A 12752-nucleotide genomic window follows, 5' to 3' on the forward strand; every position below is an offset into this window, starting at 1 on the left:
TCTGCCCAGTGCTCGCAGGGGTCTAGCATGCTGCCTGGAGCAGAGATTGCACATGAGAATATGTGCCAAGTAGGTGAATAAATGATTAAATGAATGGATGAAGCCACATTAGTACGTTAATCACTAGTACATCTTCCTTTACTCTTTGGACCCATTCATATGGCAGAGATACTATGAAAAAGGGATCTGACCTTGTCCAAGGGGTCCATGAAGACCTCTCGAAGGAGGGTACATAAGAGTAATCATACCTGTCAGGTACTGAGTACTTACTATGAGCCATCTGTCATGCTCAGTGCCTTATGCACCCTAACCAATTTAATGCTCACAACAAATCTATGAGGTTGATACTACTGTTAGTCCCATTTTACAGATGGGGAAAATAAAGCACTGAGAAGTAGATTAACTTATCTTGAGTATACAGCTAGTAAATGGTAGAGGCAGACCCAGGCAGCTTAGTTCTACAGCCTGTGCTGTTAACCACTGTGCTGTACGTCTAAGCTGAAGACTGAGAATGGAGGAGTAGCTGAGTAGATGAGGGTTGACTTATACAGGAGTTAGTGTTCTGGGCAAATGGAGTCAGATGTGCCAAGGGTCAGATTGTGATCAGTTCCATCAAGGACATGACAGAGGTTCAGTATGGCCAGCGTGTAGTGGGCATGTAAGAGAGTAAGAGGTGAGCCTGGTTCTTAAGCAAGGTCCAGAGAGGCTGTGGAAGGAATTTGGACTTACCTTAGGCAAAGGGAAACATTAAGCGGCTTTAAGCAGGAATGTTAGGTGCACAGATTTACATTTTTTAACAGTCACATTGGCAGCCCTGTAGAGGATGGGCTGCGAGGCAGGCAGGTGGACGGCAGGGAGACCAGTTTGGAAGGTCTTGCAATAGCCCGGGAAAGGGGTGATGGTGACCTGGTCCAAGGTGGAGGTGGAGGTGATGGAAAGGTAGTATAGACTTGAGGTAGAATCAACAGGACTCAGTGATGGGGTGAGGAAGAGGGAGGTATAATGGCGTCATTTAGAGAGATCAATTAATCAGTCACTTCGCATCTAGGGTTTCATTCTACAGATCAGCTAGTTAATGGTACCTGTACACAGGCCTTATTTCCAAAGGTATTTATTGCAGGACTGTGTGTAGTAGGATTAGAAACAATATAGTGCAGGGCCTTGCACAACCCCGGAGAAGAGAATGTGAGGGGCTCCCTGAATTTATGCAGCTGGTAAATTAATGACTGAAAAACAGTATGTCCAAACAATGAAATACGATGCGGCAGTTAAAACGCAGGATGCAAGTCTTCATGTACTGCTAAATAATGATTACCAAGATACATCGTGAGGTAAAAAGAAAAGGGTTCAGAACAGTGAATGGTATGCTATGATTTATGTTATAAAAATCTATTTGCACACACACATATACACTGTAAATGCATTACAGGTTCTGGAAAGATCCGTAAAATTGTTTTAAGTAAATATTTTACATAAAATTATGAAAGGATTGGAAAACTGGAGGCTAATAGTAGTAAGGAAACTTACGTTTTATTGCTGCCTAATTTTTTTGTCTTCATGTATTAACTATTAAAGTAATAAAATTTTAAAAATACATCATGGAGACTTGACAATGCAGTGATAGTTATATGGTGAAGCCCATGGGAATAAAGCAAGCATGATACTCGTTGATAACCACTTGAAAACCTCTACAACAAGACACATTTAAACTATAATTATAAATTCAAAAAAAATCCCAAGGCAAAATTAAATATGAATGTAATAAATGTGAGGTTTGAAATAGTATGTAGGGGAGGGACAGCATATGAGCGTAATTAATTGACCTTAGGGACCAGTGCACACATACAGGATTGAGCTTTGAAAGAGACGATCTGGATTTAGAAAGGAAACTTGAAATATCTAATAATTTTACCAAAAATTTCACTTTGCAAATTACTCTAAGGACTCGATGTAAAATGTGAAAATTCTTAAGATCGATGAATTGGAGATTACACCTCCAGTTCTAAATCATATTAGTTCCTTAAAAAGTGGGAGGAGCTCCGTGTCCTGTAGTAGAGGCAGAGCTGCAGTGTAGCTTTGAGGATTCTCTCTGTTCGCCTGGGCACGTGAGAACATTCTGCAAAATGAATGCACGGTGTAAGCGAGAAGAATGGCAGGCAGGACCGGAATATTAGATGGAATTTGTCATTCTGGACTTCTCTCCATTCTCTCTCTATAAGTAATTGGGGTAATTTGAGACGGGGAGACTTCACCAGCCCTCACTTATCTGCGCATCCACAAAAATGTTTCAGGGCCGGGATGGTGACTTTTTCTTTTTTTTTAAGAATTTGCCAGGGTTTTAGGTGGGCTTGGAATTGGAAAATTTTATGGTTTCAGTAATAAAATTCACTATTGGCATTGTATGGGTGTCAGAAAACCTCAAAAATAAGTCTTGAGGAAAGGGAATGACAAATTAAAGGCAAATTCCAGGTAGAGAGTTCTTTTACTCTTCATTCCTTTTCTACCTGTAGGAAACCAGTAACAAAGAATCAAGAGTATAATACATATATACATATAAAATAAAAATACATTTATTATACTGTCTGATTCTCTTTCTTTCCTCGCTAATCATCCTCTCAGAGACGAAAGTCTAGCATTGTGATGGCCTTGTCAGAACGATCAGCTTAATCGTCTCTGAAGAGGATGTTAATTTATGCCATTGTAAGTGCAGAGAGAAGCAGGAATGAAGCATAGGATGGTTCCTCTGTCCTGACAATGCGTCCAAGCAGAATGTATCAGCTTCTAAGTTTCTCTTTTCCGATTCTCATTGTGAGATTCTTCTCTCTTGAGCTCTCTTGGTTGGTCTTTCTGTCACTGCCGGTTGCCATAATCAATGACAACAGTGATGTCGGGTGGATTAGATAAAAAGTAGTGAGGCCTATGGTGTGTCCCGGGGGAGAAAATGGTGGGCCAGGGTCTTCCTATTTCCTGTGAAGGCCAAACAAGTAGACACTTGGATGTTTAGGTGACCCCCAAAATATGAAACCCAGCAATCTCCAAGGGTGTAGGATATTTACTTTCTCCCCAGATTTGAAGTCCAGTACCCCCTCTTAGGTCTCAATTCTTCAACCTGTCCGCAGAGTTTGCTAGTCCCAGAAACCCATGTTGTATGGGGGAAAGTGCTTGACTTTGGGGTTTACATAGACAGACCTGGTTAAAGTTCTATTTGCATCTTGTTAGATGTGTAAACTCGGGTATGTTACAAAACTTTTGTGAACTTCAGTTTCTTTATGAGTACAATGGGGTAATAGCACTGCCCACGTCAGAGAGCAGGTATGGGGGTTGAGCGTGCTCATGTCTGCATGAAATAGTCCCACAGAGTAGGCATTCCATAAACGCTCATTCTTTCTTTGGAGCAACATTTTTCCCGCACCGGTCAGTGTGGTTTGTGGACGGCTTGCATCAGAACATCCTGAGGAGTTTATTGGAAATTTATGGCCATCCCACCCCCCAAAACCACTGGACAGGGAATCCCTCTAGGAGCTGAGAATTTGTGATTAACAAGCTCCCCAGGTGACTCCAATCAAAGTAGTTTTGGGAACTTGATACTGAGGGATGATGCCTTTCCAGCCAGCCTCAGATGAACCCTTCGAGTGCCTCATTTGCGGGCTCTTTCTCCGGTTCAGCACGGGGGCCTGTGGAGGAGTGGCTCCACAGGAAATCCCTGGTGAATTCAGCTTAGAAAAGGATAGACTCGTGTTCAAGGGGAAAATGGAGACATATAGCTCTTAAACTCTGTGCCTTATTGATCAAATGCAGCAGGGCTCTCCTGGAAAATCGGCTGGTTTTAAGCGATGTTCCTGAGAAAGTTGAGACAGTTATAGCTAGTTCTTGGCCGAGGAGGCCGCTGTGAGACCCCCGCCATGGAGGTGGTCCCCGATGGGAGGAGCGGCTGTGTCCCCACTTCACCTCGTGGGGCTCCAAGTCCATCGAGGGCTCTGACAGCACATACCTTTCAACACAGTGTTTGAGGCAAGAACCCTAGTTGGGCTGCAGACAATACTTAGGTGATTTTAGGGCACATTTCATGTGGATTCAGGTTTTACACCCTGTTTGAGTTTCAGCAGCATCTTTTAGAGGCGGATGTAGGATAGCAAATGGATGCAGAAAATCTAGACATTAAGATACTCTGTGCCAAGACCAAGGACCTTCCGCTGACCAAAATATCGACGAAGTGAAAGCCGCACACGACCCTTGTGTATTTTATTCAAAAATCCATCCTGTTGAAAAATCGGGTCCTTTTTCATTGCGATCACATTGCCACAAGTCCCTCCAAATGGGAAGTTTTTGCTAATGTCAGACGGCTGTCACCTTCCATGGCACAGTGCCCCTCCTAGCTCTCTCGGAGTCACTTGTGCCCTCCGGTATGAGTTTCTGTTCCCCTTCGTTGCTCAGGGCTGCGGGATCCACTGGCAGAGGCCCAAAGACTGCTGTTGTCTCTTGGAAAAATTATGAGCCTCCCGGGGCTATGATTTTCCCATGCCTTCTGCAGTCCTCCTTGGACATTCTGGGTTTTCAGAGGGCTTCCCCGCCACGTACACCTGGGTATTGCCGCCCTGAGCAAGTCTCACATTTCCTTTGAGGCCGTGACACTGTGACTGGAGCTGTGTTGGCTGGAACCTTGTGTGTCCTGCAGAGGAAGCTCTTGAGTCCCACAGACTGGGCCTGAGTCAGACAGAAGTCTTTGGCCTCCATTTTTAGTTACAGGGCCTCTTCCTCACTGGCCTTGGTTCCTTCCTCAGTCTACCCTTCCAACACTCACATCACACCTCCTGGCAGGGTGGGCATCTCTCCTCCAAAGGGCCACCTTTTGGGTGCAAATCCCAACTCTCTCCTTTATTAACTTGTGACGTTAGGCGAGTTACATAACCTCTGTGAACCTCATCATGCTCACCTAATAATACTAATAATACTGCCTAGTGCTTGCTATTTTTAAAAAAAACTCCTCATGTATTGTCTGATAGAAAGTAGATCTCAATTGTCTTCACTGTTATCCTCCCAAGGCTGGGAGCCATCAGCCAGTCCAGTCGGTTCTCGTTTCATTCACTTGAGATGCTGCGAGTGGGCAGGACCGCCTGATGAGTCATCACTCCCATTCTGGGTGGGCCTGCGCCCTGAGCACTTCTGAGAAGGCTGTCTTTGAAGAGCACCCCTCTTCTGGTAGAAGAGAGCAGGGCTCACGATTTCTCCTTCCCTGGTGGATTGCGACAGCCACAAGGTGGAGTGGTAATTTGCACCGAGGACGCTAAGGGGAAATTTAACACCATCAAGGGCAGTGTACGTGGAAATGGTTTGGTAAGTATTCAATACGATATTTTTCAGCCAGAAGTGGGCAGCAGGCTTTGTATGAGAAGGCTTCAGGAGAAGGTGAAGTTTGAAGCCCTTGTCCCTCACATTCCCTTGCTGGAATTTCATGTTTTGTTTCTTCGTGCCTCCTCTCCACCCACATAATATTCCTCTTTTCATTAATTTTCATGGAAATTTAACACTTCCAAATATCTACATAAAGTGTTAAGAGCAAAATCGAAATAATAAACATTTCTGTGCAAGCGTGCATCCGCACACTCATCCACCTCCTGCATACATATAGTGTAGCCGTTATGGAGCTATGCGCCTACTTCATGGTAAATGAGCAAACGGACGCATCTTTAAGCCTTACAGAGGGTCCACAGCATCCTAGAAAATGTTGATGTCACTGAAAACGTGCTTGTCTGCTCTTTGATTTTATTTCATTTTTCATCATCCTGAGAAATGTTCCCTGCAGCCAAAATGCCAACTACTCATTTTAAATAGAAGTCTGGTTTCTTCTAAAGTTACAGAAAGAGAAAAAAGCCATAGTCTTTCTTTTCTGTTTCCTTCTTTTTTTTTTTTTTTTTTTTTATGTACTAGGCGCTCTTCTCTTTGCTGTGACCTCTCCCGTTGCGGAGCACAGGCTCAGCGGCCATGGCTCACGGGCCCAGCCACTCCGTGGCATGTGGGATCTTCCCGGACCGGGGCACGAACCCATGTCCCCTGCATCGGCAGGCGGACTCTCAACCACTGCGCCACCAGGGAAGCCCTCTGTTTCCTTCTTGAGAGCCAAGAAAAGCACGTCAAAGCCATTTCTGACCAGGATTAAATAATAGGGCCTCCCACATCCCACAGGCTCTAAACCAACAAATTGAAGAAAACAACCTTTTTGGAGTTTTTCTGTGTATGGGGCAAAATTTCTTCATGCAGTTCCGATCACATTCACAAAATTGGCCACCTACTGTTTGCTGGTCCCGTTATGGCCCCAAATAAGACACAGTCCCTGTCCCCAAGTGTTCTATAATTTAATAAGAAAGGTTAGAAAGGTGAACTGACCTTATAGGACAAGTGGAATAGGACAAGCTCCATAAGAGCCGGTCTGGAAGGAGAGGGTAAAGTTATCAGTGAGCAAAAGGATGTCGATACAACATTGTGCAAGAGTCAGGCAGGAAAGGAGTAAAATCAACATTGATGGAAAAATTTGCTTAGGCTGGGAAAGCTGGTTGTTTTTCTGTTTGTTTCAGAGGGAGAGACAAAGGGATAGGTCAGTAATGGTAGTCATGCCTGTTTAAATTGGAGGAGAGAAAGGTTAAGGAAGTACCCACTTTGACCTTTGGGAATTTATGCAGAGTCTTTTGCAGAGAGGGAGTGGATGGAAATGAAGTTGGGAACAGAGACCCTTTCTTGGTCAGTGATAAAATGTTCATTCCTGGTGTACCTTTCAGTCTTTCAACACACGCTGCGTGTGTTCAAGGGTCTGCATTATCATTTGCTTTTTTAAAGATCCTTAAGAGAATAGTGATTTCATTTGTAATTACCTCCCTGCTGAGTTTTCCTCCACTGGCATCTTTTGCTTTGTGTTTGAGTTAACCTCTTCTGGATCTAGCTGTCTTTAGGTTACTGGTGTAAAGTAGATGTGAGTGGCAGGTTGTTATAGCAACTGAATGTGACAGCAGTTGAGGATACCTGTGGGGATTGATCACGAGTCTGAAGAGTCTGCAAGCTTTTCTTAGGAAATTTTACAGTCACTTAAAGACCTTTCTTGCAATTTTTATTCTGATAGTGAACCTCTTCATGAATGTTTAGATTGTCTGAAGATGTTACAAAATTACAATGAGACAGTTGTAAGATGTTCCATGATTCCCAGAGAACCGTAATGTTGTGGTTCTATTAAAGTTGTGAATAGGGAGGACTTGGCACAGACCAGAGTGGTAATGGATTCTCTGATATAAAAGCTTTGCTGGTTCCCATTGTCTGCGACCTCTTTAGTAGGCCACTCAAGGCTTCATCCTCTCCCTCAGCCATCTAGCTTCGTGCTGTTTCTTTCCTTCATACTCCTTACATGTGAGCCCAGTGGTGATTCTTGGTACCAGAACAAGACATTCACTGTTGCAGCTTGGGGCTTTCCCCTCTTCCTAGCAAGCTTTGAACCGAATTCTTCATCTGGTTAAATTCTTCTCGGACTGAGCTTAAGTGCCGCCTCCTCGGTGAGGCTTTACCTGCACCCTCTTCTAGGCAGAATTCATTCTCTTTTCTGTGCTCCCTGCAGACTGGCTGAACCACTGAGATAATAAGTTGAGGGTGGTATCATGGTTGCGTGGTTGCTTTTCAGGGAGCACAGAGTACTTCTGAGGAACACACGTTTTTCTTTGTTGTTTCACATATTCCTCTTCTCCTTTTGCACAAAACAGGGCGCTGTTGCATGTGCCCACACTTGCTTGTTCTGTTGGGCATGTACTATAGAACCACCCTAGGTGAAGCTGGGGCTTTCATAATGACCCCCCTCTGGGGCATCATAGAATACCCAAGTGATGTTTTGGATGATGTTAAAAGGGGCATTGTTCCTGTACTTTAAAGGACTTCAGAATGGGAGGGGAAGAGGACAGTGGGCCTTAGAACCGAACCTTCCACCCTGCTCTACTATCAGGCTGATGTGCTGTTTGGGCCCAAGTTTCTCAGTCTAGGTTTGGCAAGAAGTGTTTAATAATGCAAATGCCTCAGCCTCAGAGAGTCTAATTTGGTAGGCCTGTGGATAACTCCTAATTAAGAGAATGTGTCCAGAGCTTAGCCCTTGACCCTGGGCACAGCTGGACTGAGAAGCATTGATCCCACGGTGGCTTTCATTCCTGAGTGCACATTCAATTCCCCAGGGAAGTCTTCCAAATATCAAGGCCCGGGTCCTACCCACACCATTTAACACAGAATCTTTAACACCAAACCACTGATCTAAGCTTTCCTCCTCCTGCTTTCCACCAAGAAGCAAGATGTAGAAGGGAGCAGGGCAGCAAGGGGTGATTCTATTATGAGAAATCACAGAGGGCGCATGTTTATTAGTTTTTACCATAGTTATTTTTATTTTTGTTTTCTGATAAGGAAGGAGGAATGGAGGAGAACAATATGAACAGCTAGAAGGGAGTGGCAAGGCCATTTTAGGTGGAAGAATTAATATTTGCGAAGGCATGGGAATGAGCAATTTACTTTAGCTGATAGACACGTACGTGGATTGATGAGGTAGACTCTTGCATGATTGGACCTGGGGATGCGGTGGGTAGGGCAGCTCAGAGCTTAGGTCCAGGGTATGGATTTAATGTTGACGAGCACAGGAGTTACTTTGTTTCTAAGCAGGTGAGTAATTTTTTTTTTTTTTCGGTACGCGGGCCTCTCACTGCTGTGGCCTCTCCCGTTGCGGAGCACAGGCTCCGGACGCACAGGCTCAGCAGCCATGGCTCACGGGCCCAGCCACTCCACGGCATGTGGGAGCTTCCCAGACCGGGGCACGAACCCGTGTCCCCTGCATCGGCAGGCGGACTCTCAACCACTGCGCCACCAGGGAAGCCCTGGGGAGTAATTTTATAGCTAACATTTAATTTCAATAAGATGTCTTTTTTTACCATGCTTATAGTGTGTCTTAGCTTGGGCTACAGGAAAAACAAAAAACCTTAGACTGGGTGGCTTAAACAACAGGAATTTATTTCTTACAGTTCTGAGGCTGGGAAGTCCAAGGCTAAGGTGCTCATTGATTTGGTTCCTGATAAAGTTATCTTTCTGGTCTGCAGACCACCTTTGCACCATGTCACTGTGTCCTCACATGATTGGGGTGCGGGGAGCTCTGATCTCTTCCTCTTCTTAAATAAGGACACTAATCCCATCATGGGGGCCCTGCTCCCATGACCTCACTTAAACCTGATTGTCTCCCAAAGGCCCCACCTCCAAATACCATCACATTGGGAGCTAGCACTTCAACACATGAATTTTGGCGGGGACACAAGCATTCAGTTTTATAACCAGGTGGATTGAAATAAATAGTAATATGGAAGGACCTTATTCAGGACCAATTTGCGTGGTAATTATGGAATGCTGGCTGCCTCTTATTTTGCAGGTTCAATTTCATGAACCAGGGTCTAACATGGAATTTGGGCAACCTGTGCTGCTTCCCCCGTCCCTACCCCTGCTTCTCTTGACCTTGCCACTTCTCTGTCTCCCTCCTGTGCGGAATCATTCTCTTTTATCTAGGATAAATGTCTAAAAGTTGGTGCAAAGAAATAGAAGGAAAATTTAAAAGTAACAATTATGGGCACACAGTTTTAAAGATGAAAACTGCCTTAGAACAGTCTGCATTGTTTAAAATATATATTTAAAAGCAAGTCTGTGTTGGGTGTTTTTAACACTTGTATATCCTTCAAAGAATCCTAAAAAAAAATAATGTTAGAATTTTAGATCTTTAAAAATTTAAAATTGGATTTTTGCTTATATTGCTTCAGGTAATTCTATGAAGGGAAATTGTTTTCAAACTGGAAGAAATGAATAAATATCGATAATAGAAAAGAATCTAAAATCAGAAAGAATATATTTTAAATCAACATAGTTTCTTTGAAGAGGGAAGGTTTCCACATTTAATTAAATTGTATCACAAATAGTGAGAGAGCTTGCAAATTTGATCATAGGACCATGGACCAATAACGTCTGAAAAATATTGCGTTGGTAGCAATATTTATGGTAAATATTGTAGCGTTTCTGGAAGATTGGTGATAGGAAAATATTTCATTGTCAAAACTGCAGGTGAAATTGTAGGTTAATAAGTTTAATGACAACCTCTAGAAAATTCCCCAGAGTCCTTAAACAGATGTTTTATGTAGACTTAGAAAGGAAAATCACAATGAACTAGCATGAAATAAATAAATAAAATATATGTAAATAAAGTATATATATTACATAAATAAAATATACATTATATACATATATATGTAAATAAAATAAATACATGTAATTAGCCTCATTTCATTTATTGGATAGGGTTATTACAGTAATAGATTTAGGAAATTCCATAGACAATTCGTGTCTAAATTTTAACAGTGCATCTGATCCTTTTTCATGATTTCCCTATGGTCTAGATGGAAACCATTCCCACAAATATTACTAATTAATTCCCAGCTGGAAGCAGGTTTCTATTTGAGCAGGATTTCTGTACTTGGTTATGACCTGGTTGCTACTTTCATCAATGACTTAGGTGAATCATACATGAATGCTTCTCAACTTATTCTCCTCTGGGAAAGAGAGCTAATGCACCTGACAATAGAAATCAGATTTTGATATCTATCAACAGAAACGATGGTCCGATGTTAACCAGTAAAATATAACAAAAGATTACACATTTAGAAAATGTGGCAATTAGATTAATGGGTAAGTATCAATGCCTATCACCACCCATGCTCTGGGGTGTTTTGTCTACTTTTGTCTTATTTGTAAATTCTAAGTTGAAGCTGACTGGCCATTTGTCAGGGTTCTGGCAGAACCATTCCCTGAGTTGTGAGGGAGGTTGGATTTGATTACTTTGCTAAGGCTGGGAGTCCATTATTTTTTGAAATTACTTCGAGAAACAGTTTTATGAAACACACTATTATCTCACTTATCTGTCATAGAGCAAAATCACCCATCTCGTCTATCAAACTTGGTTTCAAATCGCTTGCTGTTGTTTGGATAAAAATAAAATCTCTCCTCAGAGGATGAGAACTGTCAACATTCAGAATGCTCAAGAGAAGGGCTGCAGGCTTAGAAGTCATTTCCAAAACAGAGAAATTGCTAATGTTTTGAACAAGATACTGGAATCTCATGAAAACGCCGTCTGTTATTGAATGCAATTTTGTGTTTATTTTCTAGGGTGGCAGCTTTGAATGGACAGTGGTAACTTGACTGTTTAAACTCCCCTATCCCTTTTATTTCTAATTTTACAAACTTTAAAAGTATTTTTCATTGGAAGGAGAAAACATAGAATATGACAAAATATTTATAAAGTGTTTGTAAATTATAAAGAATAATAACACAACGAATACCTGAGAATTCAGTACCCATTTTAATAACAAAGGGCACTACCATAACCTCTGACGTCCACCAGGGTATTTTCCTTAATCCATCCTTGAACGTACTCTAATTGGCCTGCAGTTTTTACTTATCATTCCCTTGTTTTTCATTATTCTTTTTACCAAATATTTATATCTTTAATGATGGCAGCATAACACTTTTATACAGTGATTTCTATGTGCCAAACACTTGTAGGTGCCATATACTCATTTAACCCTAGAACAATCTTCAGAGGTAGGTAGACCCATTGTACAGATGAGGAAATGAGGTATATAGAGGCTAAATAACTGTCCAATCATAGGAATAGTAAGTGTAGTAACCAGAATTCCAACTCAGGCAGTCTGGTTGCAGTTTTGTGTGCTCTTAACCTCCACACCACGCCACCTCTCAAGAATACATAGCATAGCTCTATCTGTGTGTTTTTTTTAAATTAATTAATTTATTTTTTGCTGCATTGGGTCTTTGTTGCTGCGCTCGGTCTTTCTCTAGTTGCGGCGAGCAGGGACTACTCTTCATTGTGGTGCGCAGGCTTCTCATTGCAGTGGCTTCTCTTGTTGCAGAGCACGGGCTGTACGCCTGTGGGCTACAGTAGTTGTGGCACGTGAACTCAGCAGTTGTGGCTCACAGATTCTAGACTGCAGTCTCTGTAGTTGTGGTGCACGGGCTTAGTTGCTCCGTGGCATGTGGGATCCTCCCAGACCAGGGCTCGAACCTGTGTCCCCTGCATTGGCAGGTGGATTCTTAACCACTGCACCACCAGGGAAGTCCCTGTTTGTGTTTTTTAAATGTTGTGTAAGTGAGATACAGCTGTACATATTCTGGAATTGGTGTTTTTCAATCACCGCTCTTCCCAAGTTTCATCTGTTTTGTTCTGTGGAGCTGTAGCTCATTCATTTTCATTGCTGTGGAGTATTATTCCACATTGTGACTGTATTTCTCCATTCTGCTTTCACTGGACATTTGGGCTGTTTCTATTATTTTCTGTGATAAACAGTGCTGATATAATGTTTTTGATACCAGCTTGTGAGTATGTGCCAGAGATATCTAGGGTCTGTACCTTGGAGTGTAATGGGTAATTATTGTGCTATGTACACCTTCAGTGTTCCTAGGTAATACCAGGTGTTTCCCAAAGTGATTGTGCCATATTGTATACCTTCTAACAGTATGTAAGTTCTCTCTCTCTCCAGTGGTTAATATTTCCAAGAATTAATATTAAAAATAAACTTTAAAATTTTTGCCAGTGTGTATAGAGTGGTTCACAGTGATAGAGAAAAGAATGAATGGGGGAGAGGGGGGCCGGAGGTGAATTTCCATTTCTCTAATTACTAATGAATTTGAGCATGTTT

Source organism: Aethalodelphis obliquidens, unplaced genomic scaffold, assembly GCF_003676395.1.
Source record: "Aethalodelphis obliquidens isolate GAN/ISIS:26980383/991018 unplaced genomic scaffold, ASM367639v1 scaffold5, whole genome shotgun sequence".
Taxonomy (NCBI): domain Eukaryota; kingdom Metazoa; phylum Chordata; class Mammalia; order Artiodactyla; family Delphinidae; genus Aethalodelphis; species Aethalodelphis obliquidens.